General features: G+C 41.3%; 1 long non-coding RNA gene across 1 annotated transcript; it reads right to left on the reverse strand.

The window, feature by feature from the left end:
* Positions 1 to 4,875: 4,875 nt before the first annotated feature.
* LOC144680324 (uncharacterized) lies at positions 4,876 to 7,033 on the reverse strand. The gene is made up of 2 exons (XR_013576537.1): positions 6,306 to 7,033; positions 4,876 to 5,804 (listed from the first exon to the last, which is right to left on the reverse strand). It is a non-coding gene; the product is annotated as an uncharacterized LOC144680324 (long non-coding RNA).
* Between the last annotated feature and the right edge of the window lie 3,809 nt (positions 7,034 to 10,842).

Raw genomic sequence — 10,842 nt, forward strand, 5'->3', positions numbered from 1 at the left:
TCATAGGAATTTTAAGAGTGAGATGTTATTATGAAGTTAATGGCAGAGTGGCACAAATCATTCAGCAACTTGCAGTGATTGGCAAAGCATTTCATTTGTAGGCCCATTTACCCACACAGCGTGGGCTGTTCACGTGCCATTATTTTTTCAACTGAGGAGCTGAATCATGTGGCTGAGAAGTCTGCAGCCTGTGAGAACCAAACATCTTCATTTAGAAAAGGGTGGAAAAGTAGATTTTTTTTTTATTCATTGGATGTGGGCTTTGCTGAGCCAGCATTTATTACCTATCCCAACTGAGTGGTTTGCTAGGCTATTTCAGAGGGCTTTAAGAGTCAACCACATGTGGGTCTGGAGTCACATGTAGGCCAGATTTCCTTCCCTAAAGGACATTAATGACCTAGATGGGTTTTACAACAATTGACAATTAGACTTTTAATTCCAGATATTTATTGAATTCAAATCCCACCAGCTACCATGGTGGGATTTGAACCTGGGTCCCCAGATCATTATCCTGGATCTCTAAACCACTAGTCCAGTGACAATACCACTATGCCATTGCCTCCCCATAAGAATGCTCCAATGGCCACCAAAAGGGCATAACATTAATCAATATCACATTTTATGAAGAGAATGAAATCGTCAAAATAAATGCATTTTGCAAGTTTTTTAAAAATTGAATGGCTGCAAAAGGTTTATTATTTATCTTCTCCACAGTTGAATAAAAGCAAGGTGATGGCTGAATTGACATGGATATTTGGAATTTGGCAATCAGTTTACAGGTAGTTCCTGTATGACAACAGACAGTTAAGTGGTGTAGACAGGCAATGTGCACGGCTTTAAGTTCTTTGAACTATTATAAAAACCCCATTCCATCTCAGCTCATTTTGCTTATTGACTAATCCACTCCCCCCAAGATACTTGCTAACCACAGTTTTCCTTTCCCCATAAGTTACTCAATACAGCTCAGTTTTCCGAGGACAGCTCTGAAGAAGTCATACAGGCTCAAAACATTAACTCTGTTTCATCTCCACAGATGCTGCCAGACCTGCTGAGTTTTTCCAGCATTTTCTGCTTTTACCTCAGTTTTCCTCTATTTACAACTCATTTCTCTACATTAAAAATCATTTCCCAGATCTTCGATTCTTTCTAACTATTCTCTTCTTTTCTGAAACTACTCATTGCCCCCGTATATTTTAATTTATTCTCTTCCACTCATCACTTCTTTTCTTTTCACCTCCTCTGTTCTCCTCTCTCCACCTTTCGTCTCTTCCCTTCCTCTGCAATTTTTTTGTCTTCCACTCTCTCATCCCTGTTCATCTGTTTCTCTTACCTTCTCTCTCTTCGTCCTATTATTCTTTCTGAACCCACTTGGCCTAAAAACTACACATTTTCCATGCAATTTTTTAAAAGGAGTGCAGTAATTCTCCATACATTTTATATAAAAATTTCTTGTGACCAGTAATTAAGTAGCTTTTAGAAAACAGTTACTAATCATCACACAGTTAACATACCAACACAAGTATGACAATAGATGTATGATGTTGCCTAATAACATCACATATCCATTTCCTTATAGAACACTATGGGGTAGATTTTCATATGACTGCTTTCATTGGCCTTTTCATATTGCTTACAAATGCCCCTCATGACCCCATAAAACTCATTTAATGAACCTTTTTCCTCTCCTACTGAGTGGTTTCCAGCGATTCCTTTTAAGGACTACTGATTAGCCTGATCAAAGCGCATGGTGCATGTCTCACCTGTTGTAACTTCAACAGTGGGGTACTATTGATATCTTAGGACTCTGATTTGCATGGGCTAATGAGATTTCTGCTGTTCATGTTGAGAACCTTGGCTCCTTTCATTTAAAAGCCCCAACCAAAATGTTGGTGAGCTGGACATTGGTAGGAACGAGGCAGTAAGTCCTGTGCTGCTTTTTTAATTGTAGTACTTCCCATTCCTGCCTGGCACAAGAAATGGAGATCAGCCCCTGTGTTAGCTGACTGTCAGCAACTCCATGGGAGAATCATTTGTCTAACAGCAAGAGTAGTGTATTCATGTGTTTACTTGTGCACATAATGTATTGGACTTCATTCAGACTGAGAAGTTCACTTTAGAGATAGCTTTCTCTATTGCATTTGCAGTTCTTAATTAAATATTATTTTTAATACAAATGCTATATGAAGTGACCAATGTGAGAAAGCCATGCTTTAGAATCATGCTTTTTAAGGGAATTGAACCTAGTATTCAAATTTTGCTGCTATAACACATTTCTATATAACCTCGGGTACCATATTTTAGACTCTAAGTGAACCGTAGCTTGCATATTTGCTTGTAACTGCATGGAACTAGACTGGAATGGTTAAAACCAGCACATAACTGAAAAGGTGTCTAGATGTTAGATAATTCTTTTACTTAGGAATGTTATAGGTTAGAAGCTAACAGTAGATGGCAGGGACCAATTAAATATCATTTACATGCCCTGGTAACTGGTCTATTGGCTCAAATGTAAAGGAGAGGACTAATTAACTTTTTAGGATATAGAAAGGAAGTTGAAACCATTTTTGTTGCAACGGAGAGAAGAAAGATCCTAAGGGAAGGGATTGCCTACCCAGAATCAGAGAACTACAGAAGTTTGACTAGAAGTCTGAAGAAACCACAGAATCTGAGAAGTCTACAAGATGCATCCAGCCTGGGTTTTTATGTGCTCTGTTGACTATAGCTGAAACGGGAAGTATAACCTGTAAAACTGTTAATTATTGCGTGGTTTGTTAGGTGATATTTTATGCATTATAAATCCTTCCACTTTGCTGTCTTGCTGTCAGCTTATTCATCATGCCCTAAATCCTTACACAAAAAGCATGCCTTAGGGTTTTAATAGCAGAGGACTGAGATGTTAATTTAAACATTTTTCAATTTCACACCTCCCCATCACTTAAGAGTTAATCACCGACCATACAACCATCAAATTTCAAACTTCACACACTGAAAACAACTGAGAACCTGACACACAAATATGAAATTCTATTGATACTTTTAATATATTATCCATTAACAAAATATTGGATAAAAGTTATATTCAATGCTTCACAAATAGAAAAATAGTCTGCAATTTTTATACCTATACACATTTTAAATACGTTTTAGTATGTTTTTAGTATTTTCCATATCTATATTTGTTATAATTTCATATTTCTGAATCCTTTACAATTAAATGAAAACCTTCCATTTAATTCTTATTTATTGTTGCTTTCATTTTTAAAGTAATTTCTTTAATGCTTCACAATGACACAATCTCCATTGTGTCATTTTAATCCTTCTGTTCTATCGGTTTCCTGTGTGCAATGTCACAGGAAATCAGCCACTACACATACATCTACAAATGTTATACTGCCTGCAATTTTAATGAACAAACTTATTTTATTTATAGCTGTCCAATGTTGCCTTTGGCATCAACACAATGACCACAGAATCTTCTGCCCATTCATTCTGCCTGACTTCTGTAGCTCCTGAATAGCTTCCCCAGTGAATGTCTCATACCATGTACAGCTCTGATCCACAGTGCGTACACCTCTGCTAGTTACTCAATGATTTTGCATTGGCCTATTTTATATATATAGGCCCTGCTTTATAAAATATATATAAATTCTGCTCGCTCAATTTTGTAAGGATATATATAGCATTGTTGTACACTCTTTTAAAAAAGAGTCAAGCATCCATGGTATTGCACACAGAAAGTCCTGTTGGGTTGGGCGGTTCCAAAACCTTAATTGTTACAAAAACGGACTAGCAAAAGGTTCAGCCATGGGACTACCTTATTGAGATAAAGTCTGATCACGTTTATTAAATTCTCAGATAAGCTTTAGCAATAAACTCAGGCAATAATTTACAGTCTAACATAGGCTATATACTTCCTGTACAATGATATCTCTTCATTCAGTTTTTGGTCTTCAGGCTTTTAAAAAAATTCATTCATGGGATATGGGCATCGCTGGCTGGTCCAGCATTTATTGCCCATCCCTAATTGCACTCGAGAAGGCGATGGTGACTCACCTTCTTGAATCACTGCAGTACGTGTGGTGTAGGTACACCCACAGTGCTGTTAGGAAGGGAGTTCCAGGATTTTGACTCAGTGACAGTGAAGGAATGGCGATATATTTCCAAGTCAGGATGGTGAGTGACTTGGAGTGCAACTTCCAGTTGGTGGTGTTCCCATACAACTGCTGTTCTTGTGCCTTCTAGATGGTAGAGGATGTAGTTTTGGAAGACACTGTTGAAGGAGCCTTGGAGAGTTGCTGCAGTGCTTCTTGCAGATGGTGCACACTGCTGCCCAGTGCATCAGTGGTGGAGAGAGTGAATGTTGAAAGTGATAGATGGAGTGCCAATCAAGTGGGCTGCTTTGTTCTGGATTGTGTCAAGCTTCTTGAATGTTGTTGGAGCTGCACTCATCCAGGCAAGTGGAGACTATTCCATCACACTCCTGGCTTGTGCTTTGTAGATGTTGGACAGGCTTTAGGGTGTCAGGAGGTGAGTTAGTGTCCGCAGAATTCCCAGCCTCTGACCTGCTCCAGTATTTGTATGGCTGGTTCAGTCAGCTTATGGTCAATGGTAATCCCCAGGATGTTGATAGTGGGGGATTCAGCAATGGTAATGCTGTTAAGTGTCAAGGAGAGATGTTTGGATTCTCTCTTGTTGGAGATAGTCATTGGAGTTTTTCTAAACTCTAGTCAAATTAAAGCCAAATGTTTTGAACAATTCAAACGGGATTTCTGCTAGATATTTTCAAGGCGAAAGCTTACCTCTCACAAAACAAATAGTTCCTTTTGCACAGTTGTAAAAATAAATTTTAAACAAGGATAACACATAAACCAGCAATTTTAGTTCAATATGTAATGTATTTTTTTTATTTTAACAATTCTGGCTGCACAATCTTAAATAGAAACAAATAGACTCATCGGTAACATTCATACTATATTTTCATGCAACTTCGAAACATTGATTCCTGTCATAGGTTATGAATTTAAAATCCAAAGATTCTATAACAAACCCAAGGAACACACAGCTTCAGCTACTCCATAACCAAAATATAATTCAAGTTTCCCACAAAAATATACGTGTACAGAAAGAAGTTTTCAAGAATAAAGGCCAGACATTAAATGGTTAATGACTTTTAGCCCTGAAGAAGAGCACGCATGTGCACATAAATGAAGAGACGCAGGCAGTTTCCAACATTCACCCACAAATAATGAAAATCAAATCCAGTTGTCATTCGCTGAAAACAGAAATGACACTTATTCCTGTCTCATGGCAGTTTGAACTATTGCTATGGGCTTTTTAACTTATTTCTTTTCCTCCTATCCAGCTTCCATTCTGCACAATCGTAAAAGCATTTTCTCGACATAGAAAACATTTACTATCAGCCTAAGCGATGGTTTCAACTCCTGCGATTTCTTATTTTTTGCTTATGAAATGTCGTCACAACCACTTGTTTGGTTACGTTCAATATGTAATGTATTTCTTACATTTTTTTACAATTCTGGCCACACTATCTTAAATTGAAGCAAACAGACTCATCAGTAACATTCATATTATACTTTCTCAGTTGCTTTTTAAACATTCCTTCTTCTGGTATTTCAACTGGTTTCCGGCTTCTTGATCTTCAATCAGATATGTACCAGCCTTCGGGTAAGATACATGCTGCTGTAGCAACAAAGCGGCTGTATGTTTTGCACAGACCCAAGTCTCGAGTTAGCTGGTTCAGTCACTCTATTTCTTGTTCTTTCTGGTTAATAATCTCATCATTTCTGAGGGCAAAAGTGAAAACTGTAAGCATGAGGTCTCTCATTCTCCCACTTTTTAACTTTTGGCTTATCCTACCCTGGATAAACTCTGGGTTCTGCTGAAGACCCATTTAACATTTTTGGATGACATAACTTTAGTTATTCTTTATGTGTTCTCGTATATTCTTTATTTTAATCTTGTGCAAGTGCCTTTGATGACTGGTGGGTCCGTGAAGGTCTTCACACTGCACAAAGGTTTTCCCTTCCAAGACACATACTGACTGAACTCGTTCGGTTCTAACTGTTCCCCAAAAAGTGTTCACGACCTAGCCAGTCCCATCTGGGGTGCCATCTGTTGGTTTTTGGGGGTACTGAACCCTTAATTGTTATGGGAACAGACTGGCAAAAAGTTCAGCCATGAGACTACTTTAATGAGAAAAAGTCAAAACAAGGTTATTAAAGTTCTCAGAGAAACTTTAGCAAGAAACTCAAACAATGACTTACAGTCGAATGTGGGCTACATACTTCCAGTATCATGACTTGATGGGGAACACACGATGACTTCTCTTCTTGCAGCTTTTGGATTCAGGCTCTTCTTGTCTGTCTCTCTCTCCCCCTCCTCTGTCTTGTTTGTTCTTGTCTTGGATGGTTTCTCTCCACTGCACAGTGACAAAGTCAGGGACTTTGAATCACAATGAACTACTTACAGTTCCATTTGTTTAGTGAAGTGACATTTACATAGAGTTTATAGCACAAGAAAGAGGCCATTTGGTGTTTATGGTCCACACAATGCTCTTCCCAATAAATTTATCCATCTTGCACACTATTGACATATCCTTCTATTCCTCTCTTCCTCATATACTTATCTGGCTTCTCCTTAAATGTACTGAGGCTTCCAAATCCTGGCTGTAGCCAATTCACAGGAGAAGTTAACTTCAGGATCCAACAATTTTCATTTCTTGCCAGTTTTATGGAATTTAAGCTGGTTGGATAATTTCTGTGATCAATTGGTTAGAGGTTACTGTAAATAATGAGGTTAACTGGGAAAGAGTACGAAGGTCTGTCCCATAACATTAGTTCACTTTTGTTAAATGGTTCCCATAACGTGATGTTCACATATCGGCACAATGCCGTTAGACGGTTACAATAATTCCCTGAGAAACATCTTAACCCTACCCACAAGGCAGGGACTGGGCGAGTGGGCAGTTAAAATTGCCCTGGGTTACTTAACCTATCAGAAATCTGCCCACATGGCATCATTTCTGATTTTAATGGGCACTTCTGGATAAGTTTCTAGACTGGCCACCCAAATTCAGCAGGAACATAATTTACATATGAAGTGGTGTACACTGCCGTTGCTTTCCTTCCAGTTGAAAGCCAGCACAAAGAGGATCAGAAAGCTGAAGGGACGCTTTAGGTATGTTTTTTTTTCTTTCCTGTGTGGGACCCAGAGGAGCAACAGTGTGGGATAAGGTGGCAAACATTTTGCAAACAGTAAAATTTCATGACAAAAACAAAAATACCTGGAAAAACTCAGCAGGTCTGGCAGCATCTGCGGAGAGGAACACAGTTAACGTTTCGAGTCCGTATGACTCTTCAACAGAGCTAACGAAAAATAGAAGAGAGGTGAAATATAAGCTGGTTTAAGCTGGGGGGGGGGGGCGGGGTGGGGGGGGAACAGATAGAGTTGGATAGAGGGCCAGTGATAGGTGGAGATTGTGAAAAGATATCATAGACAAAAGGACAAAGGGGTGTTGACGGTGGTGATATTAGCTAAGAGATGTGCTAATGATGACATTAAGGGTAGAAAGCAGGACGAGCAAGGTACAGATAGCCCTAGTGGGGCTGGGGTGGGGGGGAGGGATCGAAATAGGCTAAAAGGTAGAGATAAAATAATGGATGGAAATACATTTAAAAATAATGGAAATAGGTGGGAAAAGAAAAATATTTATAAATTATTGGAAAAAGGGGGATCGGAAAGGTGGTGCGGATGGAGGAGAGAGTTCATGATCTAAAGTTGTTGAACTCAATATTCAGTCCGGAAGGCTGTAAAGTGCCTAGTCGGAAGATGAGAAAAATTTCATGAACAGCGTTAGGAATAATGGCCAATTAACCTAATTTTGGTGGTGCTGACACGCCAGGTCACTAAGAACTGACTATTTGTCATGGTACCGTGGGATTTTTAATGTTCACCTGAACTTCTGAAACAGATAGAGATTTGGTTTTGTGCTTTATCTGAAGGACACAATTCTGACAATGCAGCTCTGTACTGGATTGTCAGGTGGATGATATCGTCAAGTCCTAGGCCTGGATTTTCTGGCCCCACCTATGGTGGGTGTAAAGGGTTCAACCTGAGGGGGAGCGGGGTGGTGGTGGGGGAAGACAAAACAGAGTCAAGGGAAGGAGCTGGAGGGCACGGGCCTGACTGGGGGGCAGGGAAGGAAAGAGAGAGGCAAGGGAAGGGGCTGGAGGGTATGGGCTTGACTGGGGAGAGGAGGAAGACTGCGATCAGGCACATGACTTGGGGGGTTGTTGGGGAAAGCGTCCTCCAGGCCAGAATTGGGAGAGAGTCTCTTACAGAAGGACATAAGCGAGTCAGAGCCAGAGTGAGAGGATTGCAGAGTGAAGAAGTGGTTCAGCTTACATTGCTGAGCTTCCAAAGACAGTCCCTGTCCCAGTCCAGGGAGGGGGAGGGCATGTCAATCCACTGTCAGTCATGCTCAGCATAGTGTGCGCATGGCGGTCCGGGGTGTTTATGGCATAATACTCGGCCACAGTGGTATAGTCACAGACAGGGTAGGCATCTGCAGCCTGTAGGTGGGGAACAGGTAGTATAGAGGTGAGCACTCAATGGTCTCATGCAGGGGGGTCCCTACATGTGACAGTACAATAGGCCTCAAGATGCGGAGGGGTAAGGACTACATAGGCATAGGCACATCCACCTCAAACGACTCGGGGGGTAACAAAGGAATATTAACCACAATTACAATGGGATCAAGTATCACAGGGGAGGACTGAGAATAATAGGAGGGAAGGAAGCCTGAACATTGTGCTCCTCCAGGATGATGAGGGGATTTCCACGGTTACACACGGCTGGTGTGGAAATAAAGCCTGAGGACCATCATCTTGGAACCTCAAGCGATGGCGCAGCAGAAACTAAATCTAAGAAAACACACTGCTGGGGAGGGATGTTAGGGCTTCAGGAAGGAGTCGATCACAGTGTGGTGGGGGTTGGGGGGGCGGTGGTGGGTAGGCGATTAAAGGTGCACCCATCTGGAATCTGTATTACCACATGAAGAGGAATGTACAGCTGAGACATGTTAGGAGCATCTCAATAGCTACACAGGCAACCTCGAGCCTTCAATGTAATAGCGCATTCATGAGAGATTAATTCCAATGTGTTCCAGTCATCAATCTCCCTACAATAACCCATTGTACCAATCATGGTAATTCCCTAGTGGGATAATGACTCCAAAAACAAGTGGGCATCTGGACAAACTGGAGAAACCTCTTGGAAAGCCCACCTCAGAACCTTGCAGCTGCCAGGTTCAGACATGGGAACTCCAGGCCCTCCTAAAAGAATTTCATTTCCTCACAGAGCATGTGTCCTCATGTGTATTCTAAAGGATGTAGTCATAGAGTCCACTGAATGAGTAATTTATTGCCTCAAATAAATGAGGGCATCCAAGCACCTGGCCAAATCCATCTCATAGCAGTAGGTCTACTGAAATGGGGCCATGGGTGGTGGGAGGAGGGGGGGGGTAGGGAGCATAATGTGTCACTGAGAGCAGTCCTTGCGATGGCCAGGATTATATTGGCTAATTGGTGCCTAGACTGTAGCCAAGCCCTTGAACCCACAGTCACTCATGAGTCAGTGACAGAAAGAGACCCTTTGGAGGCTGATGCTCAGTCATGTCTTTCTTTCAGGAAACTGTCAGGAAGATGGAGGGTGCATTTAATGTTGCCTGCAGCAACACGTGCAGGTGGCAGGAAAGGCGGAGAAGAGTGCCATGGTGGCGCCAGGCTCGCCAAAGCGAGGAGCTTCATGCTGATGAGCAATGGGCAGCAGGGCTTTCTCTGGACCCAGTGGATGAGGCTCACAGAAATGCTGCATATAAGCGCCCCTTAAGACCAAGGGTGTACAGAAGATGCATGTCTTTTCTGTAGATGAGTGAGAGAGTGTTGTTGACACCTCTGCATATCCAGGGATCTGGTGGCTCATATATGCTACATTCTCCAGGAGTTGACACCATAGGGAGGATATCCATTGCCAGTGGCTCTGAAAGCACTGCCGCTCTTAACTTCTATGCGAGTGGCTCTTTCCAGAGCTCCACTAGGGACCTCTGTGGGATCTCTCGAGCTTCTACACACAAGTGCATACAGGAGGTAACAGAGACCCTTTTTGCCAAGGCCCATAATTACGTTAATTTTGACAGAGATCAAGCAAGCCAGAAGACCAGAGTACTGGGCTTTGCTACAATTTCCAGTTTGCCACAGGTGCAGGATGTCTTGCACAAGCACGCTTTACATTGTGGGTGAGGCCTCACTGATGTCAGTAATGAACTAAGAAGGGACACACACTGTGATGAGATGGTTGCACACAACATCAACCCGAGGCACATGATGTGAAATTTATGATAGATGGAGGGAGGGAACATGGTGTGACATCTGATCAAACCCAGCACAACACAACATACAGAGGGGGCTGACAGGAAGAGATATTAATGTATATAATGTTATTGCAAATTATTATTTTTTTTTACATAGAGGTTTAGTCTATGTGTGTGTTAATTGGATTAAAGCCAGCTAGTCTGGGTGCTTTGATGTACAGTAGTTTTGAGATGTAAACAGTAAGGTAGAGGGTACATTTTCATTTTGTTGAATACAGCATTCAAAAGTGGGAATGAAATTTTGCATCTAGCTAGGAGACACCACGCAATGTTTATATTACTAATAAAATTGGTGCTATGAAAGGGGTTTTATTGTTAGAAGAGGTGGAGTTCAAAGGACCTGGTGATACAATAAGAATTTACATTCAAAGGGGAGTGCTGGGTATAACAGA

Source organism: Cetorhinus maximus, chromosome 5 (assembly GCF_964194155.1).
Source record: "Cetorhinus maximus chromosome 5, sCetMax3.hap1.1, whole genome shotgun sequence".
Taxonomy (NCBI): domain Eukaryota; kingdom Metazoa; phylum Chordata; class Chondrichthyes; order Lamniformes; family Cetorhinidae; genus Cetorhinus; species Cetorhinus maximus.